Genomic DNA, 15,436 nt, shown 5'->3' on the forward strand with positions numbered 1-15,436 from the left:
GCCAAGAAAGCAAGCTTCAGGAGTGGGGAGTGTTCCTAAGAGGATTTGCCCCAGCCAGGAGATGGTTTCACAACATCTCCACACGTGTGCATCTGAACATATATCCGGGGTTGGGGGACCCTGGTTGTGTATCAGTGGCTTGCTCAGGGAACCTGGGATTGGGATTCTCAGGGGAGAAAGGCTCAGAATGAATCAATTAACGCTGCCAGCAACAAGTTCAATACCCCTGCACCCAGAGTCTCCCGGACTCCGCTCTGTATTAGTGTGTGAATGAATTATGTTGTAATAACTCCCACCCCAGCCGCCATCCCACCCTCCAGAATAACTATGTGTACAAATAGGTGAGATTTGTACTTCCAGGTCTTTTAATATGGGAGTACCTATTTGGATACAAGGTCACCTCTTACACTCATTAAACCCGTCTGAGGTCCGATAACTCTTAAGGGAAATCAACTCGGAAAATGCTTTTGACTTTTTGGAGACAGGGATGGAATACATTCAGCATATTTTACTCAGCATGCAACAGTTCTGCGAGCTTCAGAAAGGGCACCAGTATGCCTCCCTCTCCCCCTTCTTGTGCCTTCTGCACTCATCCTGGGGATTTGGCAGGTGTGGATTTAATATAAAAGGAGGGGAAAGAAAAGAGCATCCAGGGAAAAGAAATATGTCTCTTCTGACCATATCTGATTTGATTTGATTTTCTCCTTATTCCTGGCATCTGGAGGGATTTTAAAAAATTTCATAAATACCACCCTCTTGGTTCTAAATGACTTGGATAAGGTGAACCGATGGCAGAGGTGACTCGGATAAAAATACCTGCATCTTATAATTAGTTTCTCAAAATATATGAGGTGTCTGAATAGATTCTTCACCTCTAAACCATCCTGGCTGTCCCATCCCTGTCTTTAAAACATAACCTCCACGTTGCTTCCACCAACAATGGACAAGGCCGTATTTTTATAAGGATTTATGTTCCTGGGAGCTTCATGTTCAGATTTAAAATGGAATACAGTAAAATGGGACTCAGAGAAGGACATTTTCAGACCAGATTATGGGGAACTAGCTTCCTCCAATGCCATTGTTTTAGGTGACTGATTTACTCTTGAGCTTCAAACTAAAGGACGTGGGATAATAACGGCCTCATGGAGAGATAATGAGAATTAGCACACAAAAGCACAGTTAATTGGCATGAAGGTTGTGACACAGACTGACAGAAAGAGTCAAAGTAAACTAGCGGCCTGACACCCCAGCCAAGATTCCTTTATGAACAGGGCCGGTCGACTACCAGGGAACTGAAGCGTGGTAAGGTGGAATTAGGAATCAATCACTCTGTTCTTTCTTTCAAACTTTTTTTCCAGATTTCATTGGATTCTTTATACAAAACTCATAAAAACAGAATAGCCCCCAGAGGACTTTACTTTGCAAAAGTATTCAGAGCCGATTTTTATTGTTCTCAGTGGGCATGTTCTTCTAAAGGTGTTCCTAACACTGACTTGCTTCCAGAGAAAAACAGAGGGTTAGGTTCCTCAAAGCGTGCCTGGTGACAAGGATTTTATCAACCTATCAACACACACCCCTTGTTTTATGTCTTCTGATAAAGATGCCGTACCTAATGAATATGGTTGGTTCATGAACCTTGAAGGTGGGTCAGCAACACTACGCCCCTGGTCCAACACAGCTCATCCAACACCTGTTTTCTTCATAAGGCATGTCACACATGTGCTTAGGAACACTAGGCAGCTCTCCAACACTATGCCTTGGTTCATTTAAAATAGCAAAGTTACCACCCAAAAAGACGCAGAAATTCCAAAGTGGTGGGGGGGGTACACAATGTCCTGCACAAAGAAGACTTCTTGGCAGGATAAGAACTGAAATAAGAAGGCTGAGCATGACCTTGATTGACCTCAGCTGGGAACAGGTGCAATGGGGAGACTCAGACTTCCAACTGCCCCCTGGGTGTCCTCTGAGCACCTCTCTGTGTCTGTGAGGGTCTACTTGCATGCTTTCAGTATTGACTTTGGGGTTACAAACACATTTTGCCAAGTAGGCAAATTTGCAAAGGTGGAATCTTTAAGCAATGAATATCAGCTATCTCAAAGGTTGTCTCTAAAGGCCAGCTGCACCCACCCCCCCGTCGATGTGTGATCCCATTTACAAATACTCAATTTCTACACAATCATTTAAAATACGTGATTGTGACAAAGACATACACTTTTTAACAATCTGTCTCCCACAGATAAAATATTGACTAGAATTATAAAGGCTTCTTGGGTTTGTTGGACACCACATTCGCTGTTTGGTTATTTCTAAAGTGGATTTAGCACGCTGTTTTTGAGCAACCTTCTACTTCATTCACTTGTTCACAAACTGGAGAGTTTGGAGAACTAATGTAAAGTTAAGGGTAAAGAAGAAGTAAAAAAATTGTACTTCTAGAAATTCAGAAAAGCAGGGTGATATGCCCAGGTCACTCTACCTTGGCCCCTGAGCCCATCCTACCTGAGCATCTCCTGGATCTAATCACATGCTCAGGAAGGAGAGAGATAAGGGGGAAGAGAACAGGGGAACCAAGAAAATCTAGGGTGTATAAAACAGGCCAAACCCCCTCAGTTCTTGGGATACCGGGATACCAGCAATGGTCCCCTTCTCTTCTCTCTCCTGGGAGAAGATTATGTTACCCATTTTTAAATAAACCCTGTTTTATTTTTTTAAAAAAGTAGAAAAAAGGAAAGAAATTAAGAAAAGTGCTTCCAAGAATAGCATATTCTTAGAGAAGAAACAAAATTCGAAGTCTATGCACCAACGAGACATTGAAAATTGAGTCTGTGAATGGGACTTTGAAAATAAAGGGGTTGTATATGAATCTCTGAGGATATGATGACATTGCTGATTCCAGGGTCTCAGACCACGTGATGAGACTTATAAGGTGGGTCCTTAATGATCCATGCCTTCTGGTATTCATGCCCTTATTTATTTCCTGGGTTAAATGTTGGCTAGACTTATTGATTCACTGTTACTGAAACCCTGAAATGATGGGTGTCACTTCCAAAGATGAGGTCACACAAAGACTCTGGCTTCCATGTTAGGAAAATCTGACTCAAGTCATCTGCTACCACACTGTGAAGACTTCCCGGGCAGTCTCTGGAAGACCCATGTGCCAAATAACCAAAGTCTGCTAGTAATCTTGCAAATGGGTACAGCAGAAAATTCTCCGACTTACCAAAAGCTATGTGGGTGGCTCAGAATTGAATTCTCCAGTCCCAGTGAAATTAGGGTGATTGGATCACTGGCCAACAGCTTGAGTCAAGATAATGACAGAGTCTCAGCAGAATGACCCAGGAATCACTGACCAGTACCTATGTCGATCCCAGACCTATAAATAATGTGGAGAAATTAAAGTGTGCTGTTTGCAGTCTCCATGTCTTAGGGTAATTGGTGAAATAGCAACAGATAACTAGTGAACCTCCCTAAATACTCTGCTCATATAAACCAGCTGTGGGACGTGGGTCTGTGCTTTTTTGCACACCAGCCAAGTTATGTTGAAGCAAGTGATTCACAGAACACACTTTTTCAAGGCCTCGTACTGGGAGATGAAAGAGCAAATATTAGAGACTACATCGAATCACCTATCTTTCAATTGTATCCAAAACAAGTGACACTCCTTGCACACACCGTAATTATGTGTTTCCTTCTTTTCATTTCGAATATGCTGTTTTAATACCATTTTGTCCACATCGGGGACGTCCCAATTTTCTCCTCTCACTAGCTTTTCTATGCCCCAATTTTAACTTTAAAGCTGCTTAATATTCCATTTTAGAATATACTACGAATCACTCGATCAATTCTCTATTGTTGAACATTTAAATTGTTTCTGTTCTGCTATGATAAACAGCTCTTTGGTAAACACGGCAAAGTTAAAATTTACACATACCATTAATTGTTTCCTGAGAATAAATCCCATAGAATTTGAACTACCCAGTCAGTACGGTATAGGTATAGTGGTTTTACTCAATTGTCTCGTTCTTTTTTGGTACACATTGATGATCTCCAACAATTAAAGATAGGTGAAGGCTCTAAGCCTCATTTTTCAGGTTCTCGAAATAATATACCAAGCCAGGTTCGGTGTGTCAGGCCTATAATCCCAATGGCTAGAGAGGCTGAAGTAGGAGGATCGCAAGTTCAAAGCCACCCTTAGCAATTTAGTGAGACCTCAAGCAACTCAGTAAGACCCTGAATCTCAATAAAATATAAAAAGAATTTTATCCACTGGGGGATGTGGCACAGTGATTAATTGCTCCTAGGTTCAATCCCTGGTACTGAAGTAAATAAATAAATAAATATATAAAATAAAAATTAAAAAGTAGGCCAGCCATGGTAGTATATGCCTAAAATCCCAGTGGCTCAGGAGGCTGAGGCAGGAGGATAGCAAATTCAAAGCCAGCCTCAGCAAGAGCAAGGTGCTAAGCAACTCAGTGAGACCCTGTCTCTAAATAAAAATACAAAATAGGGCTGGGAATGTGGCTCAGAGGTCCAGTACCCCTAAGTTCAATCCCTGTACCCACCCCCCAAAAATAATGTAGCAAATTATAATAAAATAAAACAATGGTTAATTTCTGCATATGCAAGAAAAAAACAGACACTTATTTTTAAAAAAGCAGTATTTTGAACTGTAGGCTTAATAAATCTCTTTACAGGTTTTCCAATAGCCCTTGGAAGGAAAGATACACTTCAGGCAGATGCAACAGTACTGAAAGACCAGGATTTGGTTAAAAGGGTTAAGTCGGGGTCAGGTAACAAAATCCTCTGAAAGTTGTTCAACACAAAAAACTGGTTGGTTGGAATCCAAAGCACAGAGCACCATTCCCAAATAAATAGGCTCTCAGAACCACCAGATTCTCACACTATGCTCTGTAAGGTCCAAACTCACTGTGTGCTATTTCTAGCCAAACCCAGGTCTTCAATCCCATTCATTTTAGCAGTGAAAATGAAAATTTGCAGTTGTTATAACCAATATCTTCAACTGTGCCAATTAACAAAGCCTCTATCATTCATGGTAAATAAAATTAATGGATTCTGCTGGGCACAGTGTCACATGCCTGTAATTCCTGTGGCTCAGGAGTCTGAGGCAGGAGGATCCATGAGTTCAAAGCCAGCCTCAGCAATTTAGTGAGACCCTAAGCAACTCAGCAAGATCTTGTCTCTAAATAAAGTATGAAAAAATGGTTGGGGATGTGGCTCAGGGGTTAAGCACCCCTGGGTTCAATCCTGGGCACCAAAAGAAAAAAAAATTAATGGACTCTCTCAGATGGACATCTGATAAGAACTTGATAGTTGCTATCTCCCTACCTCCAGAATGTATATCTCTGATTAGCAAAACAAAAAATATTGAGAAATAATAATAATTATAGGTGAAAATCAACATATTCAGATATATACTTACACAGCCAAAACCTACACATCAAACTATGTTCCATTCTAAAATTAAAAGAATGCAACACGGGAAGGTTATGCACATTTTAGATGTTTATTCACTTTGCCAAAGTATGTATCAATTTATTTGTCTCATCACAGTATATTTTTCTGGTTCTTTATATCATTTCTAACTGCTGGATGTCAAGTGTCCCCCCATTCCCTTTTATCATGACTCAGGTTAAATATTTTATATGTTTTTGTGTTGGAGGTATTTTATTAATTGCCAGTTGGGGTTCTTTATTCATGTATTCAGCATTCATAGGTATTCTAGATATTTGTCAAAGTTTTCAGTAGGAAACTTTTATTCGTTGTAAATATTTCTCCCGCATCCCACTTACATTTGGAAACCTAGACGATATCTGACATCCTCATAGCCTCGAATTTATTACTCCTTCTTCACGTTTCTATCTTTGATGTCATATGGTTAAAAGTATGTTTTCAGAAGTTCTGGCTTCCAGAATGGCAAGGTAAGGAGGTTGTTTCAGTCAGCTTTCATCCCTGTGGCCAAAAGAACTGAGGAGAACTATGCAGGAGAGGAAAAAGTTTATTTTGGATAACAGCTTCAGAAGTCTTAGTCCACAGACAGTGAGCTCCATGGCCCTCAGCCTGAGATGAGGCAGAGAGACCATCATGGTGGAAGGGTTATGGAGGAGGATAGCAGCTCAGGACATGACCACTAGGAAGCAGAGAGAGCTCTGCTCACCAGGGACAGAATATCAACCCCAAAGGCACACCCCCAGTGACCCACCTGCTCCAGCCACACCCTTACCTATTGTTACCACCCAGTTAATCCATATCAGTGGATTAATTCACATACTGGGTTAAGGCTCTCATAATGCAAGATTTCACCTCTGAACTTTCTTGCATTGTCTCACACATGAGCTTTTGGGGAACCCTTCATATAAAAGCCATAACAGGGTTAAATGGTCCCCTTTCCAGCAGTATAGGCATAACTGGAGGTCAAAGTTATTAGAGAGAAAGATATTAAAGTCTCTAGTGGTCTTAAAAGTAGACATCAGAAGATACAACATTTATCCAAGAAAATCTAGTGAAATTCAGTAAAAATAGCCATGTGGCATTTGAACCATGACCTCTCCTTCCTCAGGTCAGCATGAGAGAATCTAATCTGGGTAGGTGAGGCCGAGAAGCCAGGTCTCCTTACCCCAAATCTGGCATGTTTCTGGAAGAGGAAGGGTTTTAGCATTTCTTTTCTCACTCACAAGCACCTGTTCCAGACACTAGGTAGCAAGAAGACAGGGATACCTTCTTCCACCTGGGTCCTACTCAAGGTGCAGAGGCTGCTGTCTCAGGCACAGAGACTGGCTAAAAATCATACAGCCCACATTGACCTCATCCCCAACTCATTTGAAAAGTGGGAGATTCCACACCGAAGCTTGATTAGTAGAGCCCGCGGCCCGCAGTGAGATCCCTCCCAAATGAAAGATGTCACTCAGGGAGAAGCATATTGCTGACCCCAGAGAAGTTCCAAAGTCATGGCTCAGAGATTTTTATCCGGGGAGAGAGGCAGGTCACAAGAATAAAAGTGACTTCACTTGCAACAGAGCCTGGGGGAAATTCAATCCAAAGGGTGTTGTCAAACGCAATAAAGTTTTTTATGCAAAGTGATTAGGAACAGGATGTTTAGCTGCCTGAGAGAGAGAGAGAGGATATAAACCACAGTCCGGTAAGCTTAGCATAGAAACGAAGAAGGAAAGAGAGCTGGGGTCAGGACAGAAGCAAGCACTGATCTCAAAACTCAAATGTAATTGTCAGTGTCCATGGAGGAGCCATGTCTGCCCCAAGGCATTATTCGAAACAACAGATTCATCTGGAGGTAATTAGAAGAGCTCAGAAGCTGGGGGTGGTTTTGAGAAAAAGAAAAGAAGAGTCACCCTAAAAACCACTGTCACTGCAGGACACTGCCCATGCCACTGGATATCTCAAGAAGCAAGAGCAGGACACTCACACAATAAGGGAAATGAACTCCAGTAGAGTGGTCCAGGAAGAGAACACACAATAAACACCACTCCAGGGTTGTGAGAATGTCTCACTTAAAATATCTAGGTGGCAACAAAAAATCATGGTGTGCAAAGCAGCAGAAAAATGTAGCCCCTAATACTAAAAATAACAATAACAAAATAAAACAAAACAATAACAAAATAAAACAATAACAAAATAAAACAAAAACAAAATAAAAATAACAAAAATGTCAGGTAGGTTCTGTGGTAGAGCGCTTGCCCCGTATGTGTGAGACACTGGGTTCGATCCTCAGCACCACATAAAAATAAATCAAATAAAGGTCCATTGACAACTAAAAATTTTTAAAAAGAAATACGGGGAGGGGTGCCTCATGACACCCTCATCTCAATTAATGAAGGTCAATAAAGTGATAGCAATTATTGCAACAGAACCAAATGGCATTTATGGTGTGGAAAGGTACAATAAATGAAATGCGGCTTGTCCAGGAAGATTCATAGCAACGCTATTCATGAGAGCCAGAAAGTGAAAACTACCCAAGTAACCACCCAATTAGGATCCAGTAAAGAAAAAAAGAAGTGATATGTTCATAAAAGTGAATATTTGTCCAGAAAACTTGGAGACTTGATACTAAGTTAAAGAAGGAGTCAAAAGATCAGATCTTATATGATTCCATTCATATAAAATGTCCAGAATAGAGAAATTCATAAAGAAAGAAAATGGATGTGAAGACAGTTAAGGATTGGGAATGACAGAGAGATGGGAGAGTAATAGACAAAGGATGCTAGGCTGGGGCTGGGGTTGTGGCTCAGTGGTAGAGCGCTTGCCTAGCATGTGAGAGACACTGGACTTGATCCCCGGCATCACATAAAAAATAAATAAAATTATGTTCACTTGAAACTAAATATAAATATATTATAAGCCTTGCATCTTTATATACAAATTAATATACATATTAAAGATGTATATTATATATCTTTATATACATCTTTATATACATATTAAAGATGCAGGGCTTATAATATATTAAATATATATTTTATTTATATATTAAAGATGCAGGGCTTAGCTGGGCATGGTAGCCCCCACCTGTAATCCCAGTGGCTCGGGAGGATGAGGCAGGAGGATTGTGAGTTGAGAGCCAGCCTCAGCAAAAGTGAGGCCCTAAGCAACTCAGTGAGACCTTGTCTCTAAATGAAATACAAAATAGGGCTAGGATGGGGCTCGGTGGTTGAGTATCCCTGAGTTCCACTCCTGAGTTGTTCCTTCCCACTCAAAAATAAAGAAACTGCAGGACTTATTTTGTGGTGAGGAAAACATCCTGACACTGTTTTTGGTGATGGCATATTGTATTTGAAACACAGCTCAATAAAGGTTTCATTTTAAAAACACTTTTTGGGTTTTTTTGTGTGGGGGGGGGTGGGGGGAGGCAGATACTGGATATTGACCTCAGGGACACTTAACCACTGAGCCACATCCCAAACTTTGGAATTTCTTCCTTTGAAACAGAATCTCACTGACAGTCTCTTGCTGAGGCTGTCCTTGAACTTGTCATCCTCCTGCCTCAGGATCCTGAGTCCTGGGGATCTCAGGTGTGCACCACCACACCCAGCAAAAATGCTATTTTTGTTAATGCTTTCATTAACAGAAACAAAAAAAGAAAAGAAACTGTTCTTATTTCAAGGGAACATCAATACCTGTCTATATTTTGTTTTCTTTATTTTTTTATTTTTAAAATACATTTTAAAGGTCTATTTGAAGATTTATTTTCAAGTGTATCTCCTTAATCATTCTGTTTTAGATTTTGTTTGGCATATGATTTCTTTGCTTATGTAAATATTGCTTTTGCTTATTAGTTAGTTGGCTATTCTACCAACATCTTTGTACGATGCATTTTAGCATTTATGGTGTGGAAAGGTACAATAAATGAAATGCAGGCCATCAGTTCTGCTTCGAAGGTTGCACCTTTTCAACGTTGTAAAAACATGGCTAATGGAAAAGAAAACACCCTGAAGATGTTCCATGGAACCCTTCAAAACGTAGGACTTGACTGGAAACATTTTACTCAAAGGCCATGCTTTGAGGACCAGTAAGTATTCAATAAAATGGTCGCAAACTTTTGGAAGAGAGGAGACTTCTTAAGAAGGTGAGAATACGATTATTCTCATGAGAGTATCAGGAAATTGATTAGCAGCCGGACCAGAAGCCAGGCGGAGATCAGGTGAACAGACCCTGTGTGACGGAAATTAAAATAATGGCAAATCATGCACATTCTATTTTCCCAACGAATCTGTTTCTAAAGAAACCAGAGATGCTAATTTATTATTTGATAAAAGGAAACATGTATGTAAATATATATCTAGTTTACTTATTCATTTACTCATTTTATTTTTGTACCGAGTACCATTATTAAAAAATAAAATATTTGTTAGAACGAATAAGCCATTTTTGTTTGCTCTTTTGTTTGTTTTGTGTGAGTGAGGGTTGACCCCAGGGGCCCGCTACCTCTGAGCTACGTTCCCAGCCCTTTAAATATTTTAAAATTTATTTTTGATTTCTGGTATTGAATCAAAATCAGGGGTGCATTATCACTAAGCTACACCCCCCACCCCTGCCTTTTTTTTCTTTTTTCTAGTGAGACAGAATCTCACTAAGCTGCTGAGGGTCTCACTAAATTACTGGGGCTGGCCTCAACCTTGTGAACCTCCTGCCTCATCCTCCCAAGAAACCACAGACTCCTGACACCATGCCCAGCCCAAATAAACCATTGGATTCTTCTTTCACTGTAAATCCCTGGCTATTTTTGTTGGTTGATTCTTCTAAATAGATACAAGAATAATTTCATCAGATCAGAAAACATTATTGACACATTCATTGGAATTGCGAAAGATAAGGGAAATAGTACCTAATATGCATTCATTTCCTGCTCTTGATCTGTCAGGGAGTAAGCTTAATCTTTTATGCCTTCTCTCCATTGATCTGCCTCTATGAGCTAGGAAATGTGTGTGTGGGGGGGGTTAGCTTTTTAAATTATGAAACGAAGACTTTCTAGAAAAGTGCACAAACATATATGCAGATTGCCATAAATCGTCATAAATTTAGTATGTGTGCAGCTAGAAAAGATATGGAGAAATAGAACCCTGGAGGCATATAGAAATTCACTCACTCACATTTCTGATTACTGCCCTTCCTCTTCCCAAAGGACTATCTCTCTCTCTCTCAATGGCTTACCATCATTTTGTGTTGTTGTATTTCGAGTGTGTTGCTTATAATTATTAATAGCTGAGTTTTATTTGTAATCCTATCTGACCGTCTTTCTATTTATAGAAATTGTGTGCATTTACATCAAATGCAATTACTGACGTGCTTGTGTTTAAACCCACCACATTTCTACTGGTTCTGCCGGCTCTATGATCTTCTTCCCCGACATTTTCCTTCTTTTGGATTAATTGCTTTTAATCAGTCAATTTCTCCCTCTATTAGTTTGATAGTTACCCACTCTCTGACTCTGCTCCTCTAAGTCACCCTAGAGACTACAAATTCATCCCTGACATATGAAGTTCAAAGTTCCCTGTAACTTTTCTCTATTCTAAGCTTCGTAATTAAGAAGCTTAGAACATTTTAACTAGATGTGTTCCCCCCCTCTCAACTGGTTACTATTACTACTGCGATTTTTAACTTCATGTCTCCATCTCTTTAATCTCTCTTACAGGTGCCCATCTCCTATGCATCTGATATATGAAGGCACAGTTACCATGGCTTTACAAAATCAGTGTTCATTTACATTGACCCACATGTTCATCGTTTGACTCTTTTCATTTCCCCCTTCATTTATGCCTTGACTGAGAATCACCTACACTGAGAATACTCTGTTAGTGAACCTTCTCCAATTGCCTATCATATCTTTGTTTGTCTTATACTTGAAGAATACATTGCCCACATTGCAATTGTATTCATTGCAAATCTTAAGGACTTAAAATAGCCCTTTATCGGTTCAGATTCTTTGTCAGCAATTCGGATTGATCCTTCTGTTGGTCCTGACCATATGGCTCATCTGAAAACTTTGACCAGGATAGGATGTTTTATGACATCTTCTTTGTCAGGTGTCAGACATGGGTGAGACAGACATTTGTGGTTTCTCCATTTCGGGAAGGCTGATCCTGGCTTCCTTCCTTCATTTCTGCTACATTTTGTTGGTTAAAGCCTGTCATCGAGAAAATCTTGATTTCAAGTGATGCAGTAATAAACTCCATCCCTCAATGATAGGACTAGGAGAGCTATGTTACAAAGAGGTATACATATGTGAGTGAAAGGGAGCTGCGACTGATATTATTAACAATATGCTGTCTGGTGACAAATTACCTAGACTCCTTTTACTTACAACATATGCTCCTATATTCTGCAGACTGCAAAAGCTTCTCATTCAGTGACAACGTTGTACTCAGAGTTTTGGATCGGAGCATCCACACCCAGTTCTCATGCTGACAAGGCTCCTAGGTGCCATCTCTTCTGAATTCGGGGACAGCTTAATTGTAATGCTCTATATATCCCGAATATAATGGTAAGACAGATACTCCTGTTCAAAAGGGGAAAATACAATGAGAAGCATAGCAATTACTGGTCCAACGATTTTTTAAAAATAAAACTACACCAATTTTATTAGTTTCTCTTCCCCCAGATGCAGAGAATGCTTCTAAATTGAGGCTCATTTATGTTCCTTTTCTGTAGATCTTGGGTCCATGGTTGTCTGAGGCTCTTGACTTCACCCTGTGCAGAAGCATTCATTTCCAATGGGAAGTGATCCATTTTACAGCTATAGATGTGTTTCTCAACACTCTCTTCTCATACAAAGATAAGTTTCAGGGGCTGCCTTGTATACTGAATAGAGACTCTCAGTTACTTCTAGACCAAGATGGCAGTGTTTATTAATACAAGTCTCTTAATAAACTTTGTGGGTTTCCTTTGAATCTTATGAAGTGATGCTACAAATCCTCCAAACCATGGGCACCACCGCAGATGGTACCTGACTTACAAATGGTTTGTCATGTGATTTTCTTTTAATGTGAGGATGGTGTGAGAGCAATATGCGTTCAATAGAAACTACTTTGAATTCTGACCTTTGTCCAGGTTAGCAGTCAGACTTTAGTTCTCTCAAGATTCTGTTCAGCGGCAGTGAACCACAGCTACCTGTCAGTCACGAGAGAGAAAAGGTAAACAACCAACAATTGACAACCAACAAGCAACAACTGGGTTGCTAAACTATTATGTCCAGTAGGTTATGTCTAGTAGATAAATGTTTGACTCCTGATAATCTCCACTTACAGTGTGTATATTGGGATGTAACCCCATTGTTAGTGACATCTATATATTTTTAAAATTTGTTTTAATTAATCATACATGACAGTAGAAGGCATTTATGCACTTTGATATATCATCCATGCATGGAGTATAATTTATCATTTTTCTGAGTGTACATGTTGTAGAATCACACTGGTCAGTCATGTATGTACATAAGGTAACTATGTCTGTTCTATTCTACTATCCTTCCTATCCTCATGTCCTCTCCCCACCCCTCCCTTCACTTCCCTCTATTTAATCTAAGGCAACTTTATTCTTCTCTAGTGCCCCCCCACCATTGTGAATTAGCATCCTCATATTAGAGAAAATATCTGCCCTTTGCTTTTTTTGGATTGGCTTATTTCGTTTAGCATAATATTCTCCAACTCTATCCATTTACTGGCAAATGGCGTGATTTCATTCTTCTTTAAAGCTGAGTAATATTCCATTGAATATATATATATATATATATATATATATATATATATATATATTCACATTTTCTTTAACTATTCATTTATCAAGGGACACCTCGTGGGTTCCATAGTTTAGCTATTCTGAATCGAGCTGCTATAAACATTGACATTGCTGACTCACTGTACTATGCTGATTTTAAGTCCTTTGGGTACAAACCAAGGAGTGGGATAGGTGGGAGTGACATCTATATTTTAAAACAGATTTCTCTCTACTCCAGTTATGTCAGGAAGCTGGGAAGCAACTATACTAAAATTAGTTTGCCTAACTCAGAGGGTTCTCTGGCCCTCTTCCCAAATCTTTCTAAGGTGTTACTATTGCATCTTGCAGCCACACCCAGGAGTCTTATCTTTACTCTGAGACCAACTTTTACATTGAGTATGTCATGCTCACTGGAAGGATGGGAGATGAGACTTAGTTTTATGTGACAACCTGGAAAGTCCTAGGTGCACTGTGTTTCCTAGAAATCCCACTTGCAGATGGACACTTCAACCTTCTGCCGGAGACTCTTCTCGGTGGATCAACTTTTAGACCAAGATGGCGGTGTTTATTATACAGGTCTCTTAATAAACTCTGTAGGTTTCCTTTGGATCCTGGTTCCTCCAGGTAGTTTACCTGGGACTGAATTACACAGTTCATTGCTTCTCTCACCTGCCAAACATTTTCCTCATTGACTCTCCTGGTCAGACCGTGAGCTTCTTCCAGTTTTCCAGTCTTTACACCGAATCCCATTCCATTGGCATGGGTTCTGTTTTTATTACAGAGGAGGCTTACTTTTATGTCTCACTATGCTTTGGATATAGAATGTCCTTCAAAGGCACATTTATTAAAGGCTTGGTCCTCTACTTGGTGATACTGGGAGGTCAGCAATGCAAAAAGGAACGGACCTAATAAAAAGTGTTCTAGTCACTGAGTGTGTGACCTTGAAGGGATAATTGCACCTCAACTCCCTTTCTTCTGTTCTCCTTTGTTCCTAACCATCATCTTAGCTCTTCTTGTGATGTTTTGCCTCACTAAAGACTCAAAAGCAACACACCATGGACTGAAACCTTCAAGTTTGAAACAAAACAAACCTTTATTGTTTTTAAGTGGATCATCTCAGGTATTTTATTACAATAACAGAAAGCTAACAAACACAGAAACCAACTTCGTGATCGGTTGCTTCCTAATAAATACTCTGAAGTTTAGTGCCTTAAAACAATAATCACTTTATTTCACCATCATCCTGTAGCTCAGGAATTTGTGCTGGGTTCACCTGGACAGTTCCTCTGTTTGTCCTCACTATGGAAATATATACAGCTACACCCTGTGATTGGTCAACTGGGGCTGCACAGCTCTGTGTCTGATAGTCCTGGCTGCCTGTCAGGCCACTTCTCATGTGGTCTCTCATCCTGAAGAGGCTGGCCTCTGTTTCCTCACATGACAGGCCACAGGTAGAAATATGGGGGCCCTACATTCTATGGGGGTCTGTTCTCAGTCTTCTGACACCAACGCGGCTTTCGCATTCATACCAGTGAAAACTAACCACAAGACCACACCAAATTCAAAGGGGTGGATTAACAGGCTCCACTTTTGACAGAATAAATTGACTAAGTCATGTTGGTGAATGGTTTCAATTCAGGGATGGGAGGAATTTCTGTTATTTCTTTTCGTTTGCAATCTACCATATCTTTGGTAGTGTCTCAAACCGGGGAGACTTAATATTTTTTTTTAAAGCTTTGTAAAATGTTCATGCATAATATATTCAAAAATTGCTTCTGTCTGATTCTTTCTATATTCCCCATTTGAACTCAGATGACCTTTGTGCAACACCTCCCCCTACCCTATACCCGAAGGAGTATAACCTTCTCTTCTGTATTTTTTCCTTTTTCATTAGTTTTTCCATTTGGATATTTTCTTGTGATCTGTATTTTCAGTCTCTTTTCCTTCCAACCCTACCTAATTTTTTCTCATACTCATGAATTTTCAACTTGAATCGCTGTCTTTCCCACTCTATTGGTTCTATAGCAAAATGTGAAATTCTACCTTTTGAGAATGGAATTGACCTTCATGATTTTTTAAGTCTGGTTCACAGCTCCAGGATCCAGATCCACGTGAGTTAGCTCCATTTTTCTATTGTCTTCTCTTTTGCTTTACATGGGATGTGTTTGTCCCCCATTTGAACAGTTAGGTTTTTTTT

General features: G+C 39.9%; 1 pseudogene; it reads right to left on the bottom strand.

Moving 5' to 3' along the window:
* Nucleotides 1-13,677: 13,677 nt before the first annotated feature.
* Nucleotides 13,678-15,436, bottom strand: part of LOC143640257 (lipase member I-like) — a 174,091-nt pseudogene continuing 172,332 nt past the window's right edge.

Source organism: Callospermophilus lateralis, unplaced genomic scaffold, assembly GCF_048772815.1.
Source record: "Callospermophilus lateralis isolate mCalLat2 unplaced genomic scaffold, mCalLat2.hap1 Scaffold_148, whole genome shotgun sequence".
Taxonomy (NCBI): domain Eukaryota; kingdom Metazoa; phylum Chordata; class Mammalia; order Rodentia; family Sciuridae; genus Callospermophilus; species Callospermophilus lateralis.